We start from the raw sequence: 21,414 nt of genomic DNA, 5'->3' as shown, positions 1-21,414 counted from the left end.
AAGGGAAGAGGGATGACCCAGGGAACTATAGAAGAATCAGTCTGACATCCGTCCCTGGAAAAATCCTGGAGAAAATTGTCAAGGGATCCATCAACAGAAGGCAAGCTTCTGAATGCTAGCCAACATGGCTTTGTGACTGAAAAGTCTTGCCTGACCGACCTCATCTCCTTCTATGACCAGGTAACATGTGCCCTGGACAAGGAGGATGATGGATATGTCATTTTTCTGAACTTCAAGAAGGCCTTTGACCAAGTTCCCCATGATGTCCTCATGGTTAAGCTGGGGAACTGTGGCCTTGATTATCATATGTTCTGACGGCTACAAGGTTGGACCCAAAGAATACTAGTTGAAGGGAGCAAATCAACATGGCACAGGGTTACCAGTGGAGTCCCTCAGGGCTTGGTACTCAAGCCAGTACTCTTTAACATATTCAGCAATGATCTAGATTTGGGAGTCAGATGTGAACTGGCCCAGTTCGCGGACAATACCAAATTATGGGGGAGGGCTGTCACACCGCAGGACAGGCTGGGAATACAAGTCAACTTGGACACACTCTCAAGGTGGGCCAACCAAAACCAGATGGCCTTCATTGCAGAGAAGTGCAAGGCGCTGTACCTTGGTAGGAAGAACCCTCAGCATACTTACAGGCTCGGTAGTGCTACACTTGCTAGCAGCACAACTGAAAGGGACTTGGGGGTCTTGATTGACCACAAGATGAATATGAGCCACCAATGTGATGCAGTGGCAGGCAAAGCTAACCAAACTCTGGTGACCATCCACTGATGCATCTCAAGCAAAACCAAGGAATTCATCCTCCCGCTTTACTCAGCCCTGGTGAGACCACAGCTGGAGTACCGCATCCAGTACTGGGCCCCCCACTTCAGGAAGGATGTGGAAAAGCTTGAGAGAGTCCAGAGGAGAGCCACTCTTATGATCCAGGGCCTGGAGGGAGGCTGTATGAGGAGAGGCTGAGGGCCTTGGGACTCTTCAGTCTGGAGAAGAGAAGGCTCAGGAGGGACTTGGTGGCAGCCTCCAATTTCATAAGAGGGGTACATTAGGACCTGGGAGAACACATGTTCACCAGAGCTCCCCAAGAGATAACAAGGTCTAATGGTCATAAACTCCAAGAAGGCCGATTTGGACTGGATATAAAAGAAAAGTTCTTTACAGTGTGTGTGTCCAGGGTCTGGAATAAACTCCCCCCAGAGGTCATTGTCCAATGGTGGACTTTCACCCCAAAAGTCCCACCCCTATCTGTGGTAGAGACTTGTCTTTGTCAGTCTAGGTGTTGTCAGTCTCTGGAGCTCAGCACTTGTCTGACCAGCTTTTTTCCTTTTCTTCCTTTCTGACTCTATCTTCTACACCAAGACAGATTTAGCACCTCGGCTAACAAGCCAAAGTCCACCACAACATCTTGCTGGCCCCTCCCACACGTCCTCAATCTCGCCTGCCACGACTTGTTCTTACAGGAGAAAATAGAATGCTAGGGCATATGGGTCTTGATGCTTTGGCTCTTGCAATTTGTCTTAGTGTAGTGAGGGCTCCACCAACCCCTACACCCTTGCCCGTTCCACCGGGTGGTAATTCAGTTGTCTCTGCAATCTGCCTTTGAGCAGTACAAAAAAAATGCTCCTTGGGTTTCTAGGTCTGCCCACTCAGTATCCCCGTTGGGCCCGGTTGTACCTCGCCTGGCTAGCACCTGGCACAGACCTGCCAGTAATCCTAGCCAGTCTTTTTCCTGGCTTATTCTCCTGATAGTTGTAAACACACTATCTGGGGTGACTTTTCTCTCACCTTAATGAAAAGGAGAACAAAAAAACAAACTGGCACTTCTTCTGCCCTTATAGTCCCAACTTTGTGGTACCCTTTTTCTTCAGCCCTACTATTAGGGTCTTTACAGTACTTTTTAACTGCCTTGGGTTAGTTTCTGCTTCTCTCCCAGTGTTTCCTTTAGGGCTCTCTCCCATGGCAGCTCCCTCCACAAGAGTTGCTTTCATTGCTTCCTCAATGCCTCTGGCTCTCCCTGCCATCTCGCTGCCTGAATCAGTCTCTTCCAGTTTCCTGTGTCCCTCTTTTGCCTGCCCCACGTCTCCTTTAATCCTGGAGTTCTGGATGATTCCCCCTCCTCCTCCTGAAACACCAGGTGAAGAAGGAGCCCCGTGGAGTTCTTTGCAATACAGGTAGGGCCATTTTACATCTCTGGGGCTCTTCTCTCTCCTCATTGTGATGCAAGCACCTACTCTAGACTCCTTCATAGTTTCTAGGGTTGGAAGGGACTTGAGCAGATCATCGAGTCCAACCCCCTGCCATGGCAGGAAAGAGTACAGGGGTTAAATGACCCCAGCAAGGTGTACATCTAACCTCCTCTTAAAGACCCCCAGAGTAGGAGCCAGCACCATTTCTCTTGGAAGTTGGTTCCAGATCCTAGCTGCCCTGACAGTGAAGTAGTGCCTCCTGATATCTAGCCTAAATCTACCCTCTGCCAGCTTGTGACCGTTATTCCTGGTCACTCCTGGTAGTGCACAGGGGAACAGGCACTTCTCCAGTGCCTGCTGGTCCCCCCTGACTAGTTTGTAACAGGCCACTAGATCTCCCCTCAGCCTTCTCTTGTGGAGGCTGAACAGGTTCAGGTCCCATAGCTTGTCCTCATAGGGTCTGCCCCTGCTGCTCCCTGATGATACGAGTGGCCCTCCTCTGGACCCTCTCCATGTTGTCTACATCCCTCTTGAAGTGCGGTGCCCAGAACTGGAGGCAGTACTCCAGCTGCGGCCTGACCAGCGTTGCATAGAGGGGGAGGATCACCTCCTTGGACCTTCTTGAGGTGCATCTGTGGATGCATGACAAGGTACGGTTGGCCTTCCTTACTGCATCCCCACACTGCCGACCCATGTTCATCTTGGCATCAACGATGACTCCAAGATCCTTTTCTGACTCTGTACTGATGAGAAGGCAGTTCCCTAGCCTGTAGGTATGGTGCTGGTTGTTCCTCCCCAGGTGCAGTACCTTGCACTTGTCAGTGTTGAATCCCATCTTATTCTCGTCCACCCACCCCTGTAACCTGTCTAGGTCCAATTGCAGCCTATCCCTCCCTTCTAGCGTGCCCACATCCCCCCACATCTTAGTGTCATCAGCAAATTTGAACAGGGTGCTATTTACCCCCTTGTTCAAGTCACTGATGAAGATGTTGAACAGTGCGGGCCCGAGGACTGAGCCCTGCAGAACCCCACTGCCTACATCCCTCCAGGTCAAAAATGACCCATCCACCACCACTCTCTGGGTGTGGCCCTCCAGCCAGTTGGTGACCCATTTGACTGTATAGGTGTTGATACCACAGTCCCCCAGTTTCTTAATGAGAACGGGGTGAGAGACAGTGTCGAAGGCCTTCCAAAAGTCCAGGAAGACTATGTCCATTGCTACCCCTGCATCTAAGGATTTGGTGACCTGGTCGTAGAAGGCCACCAGTTTGGTCTGACAGGACCTGCCTCTAATGAACCTGTGTTGATTGCCCCTAAGCATAATCTCCCCTGCTGGCCCCTCGTGGACATGCGCCAGAATAATTTTCTCAAAAATCTTGCCCAGGATTGAGCCAATTCCCTCAGTAGTCGAGGTTGGAGATCGTCTGGACCAGCTGATTTGAATACATCCAGTCCTTCCAGAAATTTCCCAACTAGTTCCTCACTAACCCTTGGCCTAGGTGTGCCTCCCCTGAGGTCTAAGGGGGGCCCAGAGGGGGGGTGACTATTCTGGTCCCTGCTCAGGAAAATGGAGGCAAAGAAATCGTTAAATATGTTAGCTTTGTCGTCTGGTGAGACGACCAAATTTCCTAGCGTGTCCTGCAGGGGCCCCACGTTACACGGAACTTTCTTTTTGCCCCCTATGTATTTAAAAAATGACTTCTTATTGTACTTGATCCGGGAAGCTAGTCCCAGTTCTATCTCTGCCTTGGCCTACATGACTGCCCCCCTGCATGCCCGAGCAACCGCAGTATAATCCTCCCTGGTGATGGCCCCTCCCTTCCATTGGGTGCATGCCTCCCTTTAGCTAGGAGACATTTTCAGATGCTTTTGGTGAGCCATGGGGGCTTTTGCACCTTCCTGCCTCTTTGATCCATGTGGGGATTACCTCCCTTTGGGCTTGGAGGATCGTCTCCTTAAGGAGTGACCACTCTTCTTGGACACCTGGCTTCCCTCCCCTCTGGGACCTCAGTGCTTCCCCAACTATTCTTCTTAGCTCATTGAAGTCCGCCGTCCTGAAATTTAGGGCTGCTACCTTGCTGTAGGCCTTTGCCACCTTGCACTGGATGGTGAATTCCAGCAGGCAATGATCACTGTCACCCAGGTGGTTGAGTACCCTCAGCCTCCTCACCAGGTCGTCACCCATGGCCAGCACCAGGTCCAACAAGGCGTCTCCCCTGGTGGGGCTGTGCACCTCCTGGGTTAGATGGAGGTCCTGCATTCTGGCTAGGAACCTACGTGAGCGGTCAGACCTGGCTGACTGCTCTTCCCAGCAGATGTCTGGAAAGTTCAGGTCCCCCATGATGACTACATCCTTTGACCTAACTACCTCCGTGAGCTGACTTAAGAATTCCTGGTCTAGCTCTTCCACTTGGTTGGGTGGTCTGTAGTAGACCCCCACCATTAAGTCTCTTTCCCTGCAACTGCCTTGTATTCTAACCCAGGGCACTTCAGAGTGCCCTTCCTCTGATTCTTTGCTAATTGATGAGGATGGGTATTCCTTCTTAATATAGAGCGCCATGCCCCAACCTTTCCTCCCTGTCCTATCCCTCCTGTACAGCCTATAATCCTTGATATTCACTGCCCAGTCATGCATTGGGTCCCACCACGTTTCAGTGATCCCCACTATGTCTGGGTTGGTTTCAGCTAGTGGGAGGGTAAGTTCCTCTTGTTTGTTTCCCATACTATGAGTGTTTGTGTAGAGGCATTTGAGGCCTCCTGTGGATGTGTGCACTGGCCCCTACTTTCAGCATTACCCTGGCCCCTGTCGCTTACCTGTGTATATGTTGTGCTTGTTGGCCTAGGCTGGGCTGTACTTGCGGGTGTTGCTTGGTTTGGCAGTTCAATGCTTCCTCTGCCCTTGTCTTCCCCTTCCCCCAACGAGCCTAGTTTAAAGCCCGCCGGAGGAGATCCGCCAACGAAGAAGAAAACACACGCTTACCTTTAGGGGAAAGGTGGAGCCCATCCCATCTGAGCATGTCTCTTGTTGTGATGTGCCGGTCATTGTTGAGGAAGCCAAAGCCTGCCTCGAGACACCATTCCCAAAGCCGCCAGTTGGTCTCCGTGATGCACGTTGCATGCCATCTTCATTCAGAAAACAGCTGGATTTATTTTTTGCTGGGGTCACTTGATCCCAGCTGATTTCCTGCCTATGGCATGGGAGCTGGACCCAATGATCTCATGAGGTCCCTTCCAGCCCCTAATGTCTATGAAATCTATGAAAACACTAGGCACAGCTGAAGGGGTCATCTTTTTTCCTAAGCTGTCCTGATAATCAGCATCCCCAAACCTCTCCCACACAGGCCTCCCCTTATCTCTTTTTAATTATCCTTATTTAGGAACCCTACTTGATCCGGGAAGCTAGTCCCAGTTCCACCTATGACATACTTTCCTCTGATTATGTTTGATTAAATTTCATTTTATTCTTTTTATGGGACAGTGGGGTGTGATGATGGGACAGTCTGAACCAGTTCACTCCCTTGTGGTCCTCAAAATGTGTCAGCTAGGCAAATTCTACTCTTTATTACAGTTCTAGCATAGAACAATTTCTTCTCCATTTTGCCAGGGTCTAAATGCAACTTTCTCAGCTGCTTTCCCTAGCTAACATATTTCATGACCTCATTGACTGATACAATATATTCACTTACAGTTTGGTTCATTTGTGCTCACCCTGACATTTCCACAAGCTGAGTAGGAATATGAATTTTATAGATTCATAGATTCATAGAGTCTCAATGGGCCATCTAGTCCAACCCCCTGCTCCTGGCAGGCAAAAAAAGGGTCACCAAACCTGGGATTATGTGATCCCAGCCAGGGGCCTGTCCAGTCTCTTCTTGAAGACCCCCTAGGATGGGGTGAGCACCACCTCCCTTGGAAGCCCATTCCAGATCATGGCAACCCTGACCAGGAAGAACTTTTTTCTAATGTCCAGTCTAAACCTTCTCTCCAGTAGGTTATGGCCATTGTTCCTTGTTGTTCCAGGGGGTGCCCTGGTAAACAGATCATCACCTACTTCGTGTTGTTCTCCCCTTACAAATTTGTACGCTGTCACAAGGTCCTCTCTCAGCCTTCTCTTGGAGAGGCTGAAGAGGTTAAAGTCCCTTAGCCTCTCTTCGTAGGGCCTTCCCTGCAAGCTTCTAATCAGGTGAGTGGCTCTTCTTTGGACCCTCTCCAGGTTCTCCACATCCTGCTTGAACTGCGGTGTCCAGAACTGGATACAGTCCTCTAGCTGCGGCCTGACCAGTGCCGCGTAGAGAGGGAGAATCTCCTCCCTGGACCTGTTTGTGAAGCACCTACAGATGCACGACAAGGTACCTGTCCTATAGGGGTCCTAGGCTACTCTGCACCCTCTTTTTGCTCCCAACATACCTAAAGAAGGACTTTTTATTGTCCTTAATCCCTGATGCTAGCCTGAGTTCTAGAGCTGCCTTGGCCTTCCTGACTGACTCCCTGCCGGTGTGGGCCAAGGAAGTGTATTCCTCCTTGCTAGCTACTCTCTGCTTCCACTTCCTGTATGCTACTTTTTTTGCCCTTAAGGTATCCTGGATGACCCTGGTTAGCCAAAGGGGCTTTCTGGCCCCTTTATCCCCTTTCCTCTGCCATGGGATTGTCTCACTCTGACCCCAACAAATGGTATCCTTAAGGAATGACCACCCCTCCTAGACCCCCAAAGCATCTAGGCTCTTGGTTCCTAGTACCCTGCTAACCAATCCCCTGAGCCTATTAAAATCAGCCTTTTTAAAGTTTAGTACCTGTGTCCTGCTAGGTGTAGTGCCCGCCCTTATCTGGATAGTAGTTATTTTAGTTATTTATAAAGTATATTAACAAACCATGTAAGTGGTTTTCTAGAAGGCTCTGCTGGTCAGCTTTCTGCCTTCCCCGGCAATGATTGTTGCTTCTGGCCTTACAGTCCATGAGTATATTAAAATACAAAGGCCTTGTGTTGTATCTTGTAGACATCTACCTAAGGTATCTGTTGAACAAACTTGACTTTTACTTCCAAACTGTGCAAGGAATGAAATAATCAACAGCAGTACTCCAGCTTCAGTTTTCATTGTCTTTGTTTATTTTAGGATTAAATATTTTGTGGCTAATTTGGATTAAATTCATGGCAGAGTTATTTACAAATACATCTCTATTACATGTGATATGCCAGCATGCTTTCTTACCTTTTCAGTAACAAGGCTGACAGATTGCACAGGCAGTGTATACAGAATGTCTTGTGACTGGGAGCCTCTGAATCATTGCAGAACCTAGCAAAAGAAAGGAAACATTTCTGGAGAAAAACTTCTTAAAAAATACAGCATAGCATAACTTTGTTTACAACAACATGAAAAATGTTCCTACTGTAATACAGATAATAGTAATAATGGTAAGATGAATTCTCCTTTAAGGGACAGCTTGTTCTCAAAGGCTTTTTTACATACAGATGTTATTTAACACATGCGTCCTGGCACCTGAAAGTGAGCATGACTTCATGGGCACAATAAACACACAATCTCGTTCCCTGGGGACTTTCATCTTAGGTTAGATATGACATGGGGAGAGCCAGGAACAGAAGACATCAGGCTGGCGAGGTGGAGGTGTCAAAAGTTTACATGAGGCTGTATTTGAAAGGTTCAATAGAGCATGTTATTGCCACTATTTTTAAAAAATTAATATAATACTTTAAAAGGTTGGTCCCAAAGGAGGATTCATTGGATAGGCTATGGTAGGCACTGGAGACTGAGGAGTGCTTCAGAGGAGAGAGATTCTGTGGAGATGGAGGGTGACTTAGAGGTTCAGGAGACACCATGGTCAAGGAGTGCATTCATGAAGAACCCAACATGGGAGTATGCTGTGCTTTTGAACGTGCAGGAGTAAGATGTTATTGCCTCTGTCCTGCACATTCAAAGTGCACTTAGCAATAATGCTGCCCTCCCTATACCTTACTAGTGTTTGCATATAATTATCGACAGCATTCTGTGAAACCGAAAGGAAAACAGTTGAAAATGAATGGTGGCTTTATAAAACATACGCTCACTCAATTTTCTCATATTTCATGAAGACCCCTTCATTTTCACATACTTTTCTTTTCATTTCACAGACTAATGCTGGTAATTATGCAGACTAATGCTCTTTCTTCTGCCCCAAACTCCACTTCCTTCTCCAGTTTGTCCATCAATGGTGCTGTGTCCTGTACTACCAAATTGACATTCATGGGGTTGTTCTGAATTAACTAGTGTAACTGAGATTAGGATCAAATTTACAAGTGATAGAAGCAGTTCTGCTCCATAAAAGTACTAATCTTTTAGCAAAGCTTTAAAACTTTTACTGATGTTTCAGTTTTACTTGCACCTTTTCTTCTGAATTGGATAGTACTGAATTTACGTTCTAGGATTTTTTCTTATTTATATAATTGTTTCATTTGTTTGTCTTGTTTTCGGTGTAGCTGAGGCCATACCAACTGTGATTCCTGATGAGAGAGGAAATCTGATCTCTATCATAACACAGGTCAATCTGCTTAATGGGGAAGGAAATCTCCTTCATCTAAAAGCAGAAGGCACAACAGGACATACTGTTCCCTGCTATAACTCCACTGAAATCAGTAGAATTCTACTAGGGAGAATTGGTGTTGTGAGATCTTTTTTGTCTTTTGTACCTTGTGATATCTTTGAAACAAAGAGTAATGTGAGTTTTGGAAAAGCAAAATATTCGCAAGGAATTCATGAATAACTGTCTCTACTTAAAGCTGCAAAAGCTATTACAGCAACCTAAAGAAATATTATTCTTTCCACATTATTGTGCACTTACATGTTTTCAGAACTATAAATAAACTACTTCATTCCTGATGTGTTTTCGACTGACATCTGTAGGTGTGCTAATTCTCTAAGGGATTTCAAACCATTAATAGGCCTCTGAGTTCCATTGCTCACATGGGATAATCCAATATAGTGTCAATGTGTCTCTTTCTCTTTAGATTCCTTCCCTATTACTGATTCTTTTACTTATTTGTACAAAGACAAAAGAACCATGCTACCAAGTGTTACCATGAGGGAAAGACAATACCCCCCCAAAAAAGGGTGGGGGGGAGGGCAAGAAAATAGAGCCATGTAATGTGAGCAACATAATCTCAGGATTAATTTTGCTTCCAAAAAATTCCACTGATAAAAGAAGCCAGCGTCTGCCTTTCCCCCAGTGCTGAGAAGTATATGATTTATTTGCTAATGTATAGGGAATGTGCAAAGAGGGAGATTGTGCTTTTTACATTACAATTGTAAAGTACCTGAAAATAATGTCTTAATTTTGATCACATGCTTTGGGTTGTCTGTTTTATTAAGGTCATCAGCAGAGTGAACAATTCTCACTGCAACAGGCCAAGCACAGTATCACGGCATGATATTCACTGAGTAGAGCTGGCTGGAAAATGCTCATTGAAGTGGTTCATTGAGCCTGAAATGTTGCATCCAAAACATGCTGGGTTAAAGAAGCTTACATTGAATCCAGGCAGGGTTCTGATGGTCAGAGAAAATCCTGCATGGACATTAATATCTATACCAGTGATCCTCAACCAGGGTACTATGGCACTGTGGGATGCCTTGAGATCTATTCAAAGGTGCTGCAGGGTATTGCAGCATTAGCATTGTTAGGTATGCAAACATGATTCACAAGATAAACCCAGAGATTTTGCATAAAAATCCATAGCTATGGTCTTCCTGAGTTTTTTGCAACAGAAAAACTGCTCTATTATTTTTCTGAAGTCAGAAAAAGAGTGAAAACTAAGACCTGACATTTTCCAGTGGTTGCCTTGGTGCCTCGAGTCTATCAAGGGGTATTTCTGGTCTAAAAAGGTTGAGAACCACTGAAGAAGAGATGGATATATGGGACCAGTTCTTGGTGGGAGATGCACAGGGGAAGCCTGGCGCACCCCTAAGAGCGAAGACCCCTGGCGGACCCCTCTGGTGGACCCCAACCTGACCCCCAGTGCAGAGCTGGGAGGTAAGTGGGGCCCATGGTGGGTGGACACTAGCTAGAGGGCAGCTGAGCAGAACCGAGGAGGGTCATGATGCCCACCCCTCCCCCCAGCTCCTACTTAGCTCAGCTCCCAGGGAGCCACATGAACAGAGTGCACAAGCAGGCATGCTCGGGACCCGCTGCATGAGTTAATGCTGGAGTTTGCACAGAAGGGTATACAAAAGGGCTGTCAGCAGGCACTCTCACTTCTGAGTTGCCCCCCAGTTGCCCCACGTACGGCACAGCACACCTTATGCCTGCTGTGACATGAGGCAGCTGAAGCCCTCCACACTGAGGATAGTCCTCTGATGCTAGACATCAGGTAAAGGAGACAAGGGACGAACCCTGCCTGCTCCCAGGTAGGGATCCGGGTACCCAGGGAATCGCCTGGCTGCTCAGGAAGCTGGGTAGCTGGGGGATTCCCCTAAAGGCAGCTGCTTGAGCCTGCCTGCTAAGCAGCAGCAGCAACAGCAGCAGCAGCAGCTGCTGCAGCAGCTGGTGAAGACCATGTGGGGGCAATAACACCTACCTGGTCTCCCAATTATACAAACACCGGGGAGCCGTGTGACCAGAGCTCGCCCTGCAATATGGTGGGTACACACTGCACCCCCAGGCTTCCTGGTCTGGATGGACCCCTTCCCCTCCTTCCCCCTGGTACCTCAGAGGCCTCCACCTAGACAGGACCTATGGTTCCAGCCTCCATGCAGACAGAGCCCTTGACTACAGGTTGTGTTGGCTGCCTGGCAAGTCTGATGGATGCTGAGATTAGGGGCATGAGCGCTTCCACTTGCAGGATGTGCTCACTGCTGGAGGCTCTGATGGGCTAAGTGAGGGAACTACAGGAAGAGGTGGACAGGCTACGAACCATCAGGGAACATGAGGCAGAGATTGATGCTTACTGCCAGGCCCTGCACCTGGGGAAGGAGGCCACGGAGACCAGGCAGGAATGAAGGCCTGAACAAGATGTCCCAACCAATAGTGGATGGATACTGGTGACATCAGGACCGAAGCCACAATGTGCATCAGTTGTCCTACTAATAACCCTGCACAACAGCTATAAAGCCCTCACACCATTGATGGTTGGTGCATCCATATGGGATCAACCAACTCCAGCAAGGAAACAATGTAGGGTGATAGTCGTAGAAGACTCCCTGTGGCCTGGCACAGAAGGAGCCATTTGTCATCCAGACCCGTTTGCTCAAGAGGTCTGCTACCTTCCAGGAGCCAGGATCAGAGATATAATGGCAAGGATCCCTAAACTGGTCCGCCCTACTGACCCATACTCCATGCTTCTTGTTCATATGGGCACCAACAGCACAGTGAGAAGTAGCCCTGGGAGCATCGTAAGAAACTACAAAACCATGGGGATGAAGCTCAAGGACCTAGAAGCACAAGTGGTCTTCTCTTCAGTCCTCCCAGTCAGAGGTCATGGCCATTGGAGGTAGGAATGCATTGAGGAGGTCAGCTGAAGGCTTCAGAGATGGTGTCATTGTGTGGGCTTTGGATACCTTGATTTTGATACACAGTTTAACTACGCATATTCACGGTATTCATTTCACAGGCAGAGAGAAGAAGCTCTTCAGTATGAGAGACTCTGAGTTGTTGAGGAGGACTTTAAGCTAGGCATGTCTGGGGGCTGGGGACAAGGTTTCACTGCTGTGCACAAATCCTTTAGCCTCAATGACACGGGTGGTCATTCTAGCAATGGATGTCCAGATAAGTACTAACATCTTGAGACACAGGCAGCATGCCAGAAAAACTGAGGTGACCTGGGGGGAACTCAGGTGTCTTTATGGAAATGCCAGAAGCATGGGAAACAAATAGGAGAAACTGGGACTCCTGGTTGATGAGGAATTTGATCTGATTGGGTTGTCAGAGACCTGGTCGGATGACACACAATTAGGCAGTGACTATTGAGGGCTATAGGCTTTACAGGAAGGATCAGGTCGAAAAGAAGGAGGAGGTGTGGCCCTCTATGTGGAAGAATGGTACCCCTCTCTGAAGGTCATGTTTGACATCAGGGAAGGGTTCCTTGAGACCCTCTGGGGGACCAGGAGAAGGAGACTTGATGGTGGGAGTTTTCTACAGGTTTTCTCCCAAGAGGTGGAGTGCAATCGGGCATTCTCCAGAGAGTGATTGGGGCAGCTCACACTAAAGACATGATTGTCATGGGTGACTTCAACTACCTTGAAACAGTGGCGACGTGTAGGGAGTGCATCATGGTACACATGCACCCACTGAGAGCGCTGATGCCCCCCCTGCAAATGCTGCCCAGGGAGTGGGTGCCTGCAGCCACTTCCGGAAGTGGCTGCAACCCCCCTCTGACTAAGGTGGCACCAGTCGCCAATGCTTTGAAATCTGTTGGGATGACCACTCAGCTACCTCCAGCAGATCTGCCAATTTCTTGGGAACAATAGATGATCTGTTTCTGACACAGGTTGTGGATGGCCTACTAGGTGTAAGGCTACTCTGGATTTGGTGCTGACCAAGGGGGAGGATGTCATTAGCAACCTGAGAATTGGTGGTACTCTGGGTGACAGTGATCACAACCTGATAAGTTTTACCATCCACTGTAAGACTGGGAAATCAGTCAGCAGAGCAGAAGTGCTAGATTTCAGGAAGGCAGATTTTGGCAGGCTCAAGATGCTAGTTGGAGAGGTCCTCTGCGACCAGCAACTGGAAGATTTGGGAGTCCATGAATGGTGGTGCTTCCTTAAAGAGGCAATTGTCACAGCTCAAAAACAAGTTATCTCCACGTGGACAAAAAATGGGAAAGGAGCCAAGAGATCCCAGAGAGTTGTAATCAATGGGATGGCCTCATCCTGGAGGCCTGTCTCCAGTGGTATCCCCCAGGGATCAGTGCTTTGACCTGTGCTCTTTAATATATTTATTAATGACTTGGATGATGGGGTAGAAGGCTCAGTGATTAAGTTTGCGGACAATACCAAGCTGTGGGGAAACACAGGCATACCAGAGAGTGGGGCAAAGATTCAGGACAACCTTGACATACTGGATTCAAGGGCTAAATAAAATCCTTTGAGGTTTAACAAGAAGTGCAAGGTCCTTCACCTGGGCAGGAAGAACCCTCACCAAACTACGTGATGAGTGGTAGTTCACTGGCTGGCACAGCATCTGAATGAGACCTGGGGGTCACGATTGACCAGAAGATGAATATAACCCAACAGCGTGATGAGGTTGCCAGAAGGGCAAATAGAGCTCTGGTGTGTTTCAGCCGACGTGTGGCCAATAGATCCAAGGAGGTGCTTCTCCCTCTCTGTTCGGCATTGGTGAGGCCTCAGCTGGAGGCCTTCTCCAGTTCTGGGCACCACACTTCAAGAAGGATGTGGATAAGCTTGAGAGAGTATGAAGAAGGGCTATCCTGTTTAAGGGCTTTGAGGGCAGGCCCTATGAGGAAAGACTACGGGAACTGGGTCTGTTCAGTCTGAGAAAGTTGAGAGGCGACTGGATGGCTGCCTACAAGCACATCAGGGGTGAGCATCAAGAACTACGGGAGTAACTCTTCAGGAAGACACCTCAAAGGAGGACAAGAACCAACAGGCATAAACTAATAGAGGGTAAATTCAGGCTAGACATAAGAAAAAACTTTTTCACCAGAATCTGGAACACGCTCCCAGCAGGGGTGGTGCAGTCACCCTCCTTGGAGGTATTCAAGATGAGGCAGGATAGGCACCTTGTTCATCTTGTCTGAGCCCAATAACTTCCTGCCCATGGTAAGGGACTGGACTCCATAATCTCGCAGGTCCCTTCTGGTTCTATGATTTTATATTTGTGCTATTTTTGAGCATGTCCAATAGGATGCTACCTAAACTGGAGGAGCTGACCTAAAGGCTCTCTCTAATATAACATCATGGCTAAAGCAGTATTTGTATATTTAACATCAAGGACTTGGAAAAATTGACTTAAGACAAGGATGATTGGAGTCATTTAACTTACTGGGGCAGAAATAAAGATAGTGGTGTTTTAAAAATGGAATAGCTAGCTGGTATCCCAAGGAAGCCTCTCTCCTGCTGTGGCAAATTTGAATGCAGAGGATGACAATTTATAAAACTAGTGCCAACCTAACATTCAAAGATCATGACTCCAGGCCCCAAAATCACAGGATAAAAAAAATGAATGTTAGACTCTTTTCATGTCCACCTGGTTCTTTACACTTCCTCCTTCATTTTATTTTATTTTTTCCAAAGCTTTGCTCCACAACCAGGAGGATGAGACACTTATTTCTGTGTTAAGATGAAAGCTGATTTTCTCATATGGACACAGTAGCTCAAGCCTCAGAAAACTAAAGTGGAATCTCATGAGGTTTGCAATAAAATTACAGTTGTTGCCAGCTCTTGTACTAATGATATCTAGTTTCAAATAACACGTTTTCTTATTAGTGACCAGTGTCCAGAGCTAAATAACATTGCTCAGGTAGGCTTTTGTCCTGACATTTTGACATATGTTTGCTAAGTGATAGGGAACAGAGCAGTAGGTAATGGTGATGCTAGAATCCCTGCTTGGGTTTTGCAGACAGTTAAGTATTTCTGTAGCATAGTTCTTGTTTCCCATCTCCAAACCTTTCTTCCCCTGATTGAGCAAAGTTGCTTTTAGGAATCTTCTACTGGCTCCTACCAAAGGGGCTGCCACTTTTATTGCTTTTGGAGTTTTCCATTGTATTTTATATGAACTTGCTCCTCCCTGCCCATCATGTCAGAGAGAAGCTTAGGGGGTCATATGGAGAGAGAATTATTGTCCTATGGATATGGACCAGGAGAAACCATATTTACATGAAAAAAGTTGTCCTCAACTTAGCCCTTTACATTTGGAAGTCAGCTGCTTTCAGGTCTATTTTCTCTCTATTGTAATGTATGTTATTTAATGTGAATGGTAGATATTTGGGGAAGGGCAGAAGTTTGTTTCTCTATTCAAATGCATTGACAGGGTTTAAGTAGATAAGTCAAGCCCAGCATGGATCAGAGCATAATGAGTGGAGCTTTCTCAGTTCTAATTAAAAGCATTCAGGTAGGCTGTGTGCACACACACTTGTGGCAATTCAAGTAAATGCCTTGGTAGTTATCAAAGCAGATAACTGTCTGAGACTTCTCTACATTTTTAAAATTCTTGGAACAATGGGGTCATCACCATTATATTTCATGATGCTTAAAGCAAAGAAATCATATCCAGAGACACTGGCTGCATCCTCGACTGTTGAAAATTGGAGTAACTCCATAGAAGACAACAGAGATGTGAAGATTGGCACTGTCCAAAGATCTGGCCCAATGTTACTTTCAGTTAACTTTTTCTTAATCCAGCTCCCACTTCAGTATTTTTAATATTTTAAGGTCACAGTCTATTTTAAGGTCACACTCTATTTACAAGAAACTCTCCAGCAAGATGAGTCTAATGTTGGTGTAGTTAAGTTCATACAGTCTATTTGTTTCCTTCAAGTCCCCATAAAGTAACTTACAAGTCTGACTAAGAAAATACTGAGAAAGGCCAACTCTTCAAGGTTGCATGACCACAAACTTTGGGGTACCAGGATCACAGAATAGGAGCAAACAACTAGATATTTCTAGAGGTGCTAAGCACCCACATTCCTTTTAGACTTTATTTGTGCTTCTTGAATGCTAAAAGAAGGCTATAAAGGCTTAAAAGCAGGAATTGATTATCCTTGCTACTGCTTCCAGTTATCTGGATCTGACTGTCTGAACATGTAGTTGCTAATTATATTAATTGCAAACAAATATTTCATATATCCTGGGATAAAGGCTGAGCAAAATGAGATGTAAAAGAACATTGACGATTCCCATGGGGGAGCATAGGACAGCAATGTGAGGTGTTAAGTTTGGTGGTAGCAGCCTACCCCTATTTCTGTTATGTAGTAACTGAAGTCTTGCTGACAATAACCATAACTTTGGTTCTGTCAGATGTTTTTGTGTCCCACTTTCTTCTTTATTTAGAATAACTGTTGAACTATTAAAAAAAAAATTACCCTGAGAGGAACTGTCCTCTTCCCAGCACTTTCTGGGTTAATTTTGCAAAGATATATATGTATCTGCATAGGGAATGTTGTTTCTCAGATAAAAATCTATAAAGGTTCAAATCACAATAGACTGCTAAGTCCCTCCATTAATGGGCTTGATCCAAAAGGTTTAAGTACCTACCTTTAGACACATGCCCAACATTAGAGCTGCAAGATCCCTGCTTGATACTACCTTAACCTTTTAAGGTGTCAGTAACTTCTACACGGACAGCCGGTTCCAATGGTCAGGTCCAGAATCAGGCACCAGGAGCCTACCAAAGACAGGAATTCAAGCCAAGACTGGGGGAAAAGTCTGGAGCCAGGAATAATCAAGAATTCAGGAACTGCTCTGCTGGATTTTAGGCTGTGTTTGGGATGGGGTTGACTTTCTTTCAGCACAACAGCTAATGATTGGCTGTCAGAAGGATGACCCATACTTCAGACAGAGTACTAACTCATCATAATTGACCTTCAGTTTCCACTACTGAAATCTTTGATGAGTGTGTCTACATGTCGCCGTATGGTGACGTTGCTTTTGGAGGTACTTAAAGCACAGTGCAGTAACTGCCCGTACTGTGCTGTGCATGCAGTGCATGGTTAGATTTTGCCACTATGTCACCGTCATTTTTGCAACTACAGTACTCAGCAGCTTAGTGCCAGTCTTAAGCCTAAACCCATTGGGATTCACAGGCTATATGTTTCTCCCCCCACCTCACTTCTGAAGCCCAGTCTGGTAGTCTTTCTCAGAGTAGATCTACTGGAGCCTGTGGAAAAGCAATTGGAGAAATGGGGGTTGGTACTCAGCGGTTAGAGTATTTATCCAGCCTTTGAGAAACCTAGGTTTAGGTCACTCGGCTGCCTCAGGGTATATGAACCCACATTTCCTCCATCCCAGGCCTCATGCATACTTAATTATTCTGTGCTTATTATTTCTGACCATCCTTTTTTTTGGAAATGGCTCCATGGCTTGACACTTTGGTGAAGTAGCCTAGAGTATTATGTCTAGTTTTGGGGGCCCCCCCACTTCAAGAATGATGAAGACAAATTGGAAAGAACTCAGTGAAGAGCAACAAAAATCATTAGAGGCTTGGGGGATACAACTTTTGAGCATAGGCTGAAAAAACTAGGAATATTTAGTTTGGATAAGAGAAAACTGAGGGATAATTTGATAACAGGCTCTAATACCTGAAGGGTGGTAATAAGGAAGATGGAGCTTGACTGTTTTTCATGGCTGCAGGGTAAAGGGCAAGGAACAATAGTCTTAAATTGCAGCAAAGGAAATTAGGTTGGATATTACAAAGGCCTTTCGCTCTATGAGGGTGTCTAAGCATTGAAACAGGCTGCCCAGAAAGGCTATGGAATATTGTTTTACATTATGGAGCTATAGGGGCTCAGTGGTTTTGTTTGTTTCTTTGGCTTTTAAACCTAAGTAAACCATGTGCTTGAACAATATCCTGTGGGCTTGAGTTCCACAGATTAACACAAACAAGTCTCTTTCAGGTTGTTTTGCCTCTTAGCTTGAATGCTTTCAAGGTTTTGCTGTTTTTGACTACATGCAGGGCAGAGATGAAAGTAAAGAGAACACTTGACTGGTGTAGTCATTGTCACTCATTAGTGCTGATACCTCTCAGCGTTCTTTTTTACTTTGGTTTACAGTCACTGCTGACTTTCCTCATGTAGAAGAAAAAGGACTAATGATACTGATGTTTTTTTTAGAGTAAGGGTTGGCAAACTTTTAATACTGTGAGCCACTGCCTGTGATCCAGTGTCCTCCCCTCCAACCATGGTGGGGCTGCATCCTCTCCTCCCCCCCAGTCAACACCTTGGCAATCAGCAGATGTGATGAAGGAAATAAAGGCAGGCACTACGACCCTAGGGATCTCATAGGGAGAATAAGCTGAATGGGCAGACAATAAGACCCTGAGGATGCCTCCTCTGCTGCTCTTGCTGGCCTATGCTGTCATTCCTCAGCTGCCTTGGGCCAGACCCAGTCTCTTCAGAGCTGGATCCAGCCTACGGGTTGTATCCACCCCGTTTTAGAGCACTGCAGTGGAACGATGACAACCATTCTAGTAGTTAGGAACTGTTGTTACAAGTGATGAGAGTCATGATCTTCCAGCAAAACTATCCCGAGGATTCTGCTATTCCACTGTTCACTTTGGGTTTCAGATTGTTAATAAGTGTTTAAGCATTTTATGGCATTGAGGTTGAACTTGTGACTCCATTAATAGCAGCAGCACAATTCCCAGCAGCTGATCTGGAGCTAAGCTTTCTCTGGGCCAGTGATTTTGCTACTGACTGGTTTTGCTCTAGAATCCACTCAATAGAAATGTATTTTCAGCCTGGACTGGTTGGCTTCAGTTTAAATGCTGTTCATTTTACATTAGAAAAACACTAGATGGGCTTTACTAACTATTTAGGCCCAGTACCAGGTAGAATGAAATTATTGAAGATACCCATGTCAAAATAGGATGCTAACAGTACCATCTTCTGGATTTATGGAGGAATGCAAGCTCATTAATGCAGTGTATTGACTTTTTAATTTTAACCCAAACTATATTGGATGCAAATCATCTTTTTTGATCATGATTGTGGGCTTTTATTTTTTTTCCCCCTTTTCCCGCATAGTGGTTCTGGGCCATTGTACATTTGCCGTGTACACTGGTAGAGTAGCTGGGAACAAAGGTGATTATTGAGACCAGCCTGGAAGATAGTTTTCTTTCTGATTTAAGGTTATGCTGCTAATGTGTGCATGTGGCAAAGTTGGCCTTTTGTTTTATTTGACATCTTAATGGACTTTAGTGTAGAAAACCTAGTGAACAAGGTAGTCTTGCATTTAATCTGAATATAGTAAGATTTATGATCATGTCAACTCTTAGAAATTTCTATTGAAGCAGGCCAGCTGCTAGGAAGGCCATCACAAAAGAAGAATCTGGATCCTTTTTTGGCTCAGGAACGGCCAGGGAGGACATGAGTTTTCATTGACTTGTATTAGATGGAAGACAGGTTGTCAGTCACGTATTATTTGTGCATGCATCATGGCATTGACCATTACCCTGCTAAAGTACACTGCAGTAGTTACAGTTGTAAGTGACAAAAACAAGCATCTGCTTGAGCTTTATTGACATCTGACAGGAAATCATACAACTTCTTGGAGAGCTGAATGAATTAAGGCATTTGTAGCTGCTACACCCATTTAAGCCCATCTGTTCAGAGAAGAATTGAGAAGAATCCTAAGACTAGGAAGTACCTTGCTGCTCACAGGACAAATGAGTTTTATTCTTTCTGCCATTTCTATAAAATACCACCAGACTTACTACTGTTTTATTCTTTCCCTGACTTTGTTTCAGTTTCAAAAGCTGTTCTTCTTCTGGATCCTATCATGGGACCCAGGGGCAATGGATGATGGGCAGGGAACCTAGTTTTCTTTGTGGGGGAAAAAAAGAAGCAAAAATCTCACAAAAAATAAATCCCATAAAAATCTGCATTTTTCCTTAAGTAAAATGAAACACATAGACTTACTGAAACCACAGTGGAAGTGTGAATTGTGCAGGGTAGAAGCACCTCTATTCTTGCTCTTCTTGCCACACCACCTCCTCCCCTGCTGCTGATTGGCTCCAGGATGGCCCTGCACCTCACCACTGATTGGCGAGAGGCAAAAATCATTGCAGGAACATGGTTTTTGCCTATTGCAGATCAGAGGCAAGGCGCAGGGCTGCTGGGGGCTGTGTCCAATCAGTGTGGGGGGGGGAGGTGGAGGTGGAGGTGGAGGAGGAGAAGGAAGTGCAAAAGGGCAAATTCTGGGGTTTTCTTCAGGAAATGGATTTTAAGGATCCGTGATGATGACAGGTTTCAGTTCAAAAGATACACAGTTGCCATTTTGGACCAAGAATATCTTAAGTGAAGCACACATTGCAGTGGGAGAGTTGGATAATGAGTGAAGGGCATGCAGGTTAAATCACTGAAGCAAGTCCATAAGCCAGAACATTTTGGCTGGCAGTGGCCGAGCTGCTGCTATTATGGAAGAGAAAAAACAAGATTCTTTGCCTTCTTTCTTGGCTGTGGTTTGTTGGATTTGTTTCTTATTTTGGATCTTTGGTGGTCGAATCCCTTTGTTCCTCTGATGTAGTGAATTTGTGTTTGTGGTGGTATGGAGGGGCATTTAGGAACCTGTTAGCTGACTGTTAAGGGTAGCAGATACTCATGTTGTCTCAAGTCCATTGGCAGCCCATACCCTCAGGCAGGCTGCCTGCTCCAAACTGATGATGTCTACTAGTTTTTAGGTTGTGTATAAATACCTCATTGCTCCACAGGTGCCTGGTTTTCTGTGTGGGTCACCCTTCCAAAGTACACAGCTCCCTGTCCTTCACAGGGATCCTACACATCTTTGGTTATAGGCTTCACAAGCCAGGAGCCTACAAGTTAGGCATTGCAGTGCCAGACATGTAGTTGCTTGAGATTCTGTTGGATCTAGCCCTAGCAATCAGGTGGGTCAGCACAAAGTAGAGCAGTGTCAGAGTTGCTCTATGTTTTGTTCAGCTTCTTTGCCCCTGAGAGGCTGCGCTGGTGGCTGTGGGTTGGGTATAGAGATGCCCTAGTTCCCCACAGCACATCCTTACAGTAGAGCAGCATCTGGGGTGTCATAGAGCTGTTGATGCCACCGGAGGATTCCACTACTTGTAGAGACTCCTCTGCAGCTTTAAGCTGGGCGTTAAAGCTGCTTGGAGTTGCTGAAGCAATTTGTAATAGCCTTAAAAGCCTTAAAGACTGGTGTAAGATAGTACTAAAAGTCTTCTCACTACAGTAGTGACCAACTTGTAGTCACAGGCAGCTGTTTGTTCCTTGCTCTACATGTTCTTTTCAAATGACATCAGCTGGGAGACAGGATAGTTTCTGAAGCTTTATAGTTGTTTTTAATAGCATCTGTCTAATACTAGTGAAACTGCCAGGTCTGCGCATGTTTGGACAAAGAGGTCTCTGGAGGAGGGTGAATTCAGAAGGGCAGTACCTGCCACTCTTCAAGCTCTAGGTGAACAGGATTGCTCAGAACTCTTATCCCATTTCATGATTGTTTTCTGAGGAATGCTGTCCTTCAAATAACTCTTTAAACTTAAATGCTTGTCTAATTGCAACACTTACAAGCGACACATTTTCTAGCCTTATAAT

The 21,414-nt window shown here is 45.9% G+C and overlaps 1 long non-coding RNA gene across 2 annotated transcripts in view; it reads left to right on the top strand.

Annotated features, from left to right (window-relative positions):
• Positions 1-21,414, top strand: part of LOC149859935 (uncharacterized) — a 29,551-nt gene that overhangs the window by 6,821 nt on the left and 1,316 nt on the right. The gene's annotated exons all lie outside the window — the stretch shown is intronic.

The sequence above is a fragment of the Crocodylus siamensis genome, chromosome 7 (assembly GCF_052110815.1).
Source record: "Crocodylus siamensis isolate JL-2025a chromosome 7, ASM5211081v1, whole genome shotgun sequence".
Taxonomy (NCBI): Eukaryota; Metazoa; Chordata; order Crocodylia; family Crocodylidae; genus Crocodylus; species Crocodylus siamensis.
The sequence above is the reverse complement of the archived record's forward strand: the minus strand, read 5'-3'. Positions and strand labels throughout refer to the sequence as shown.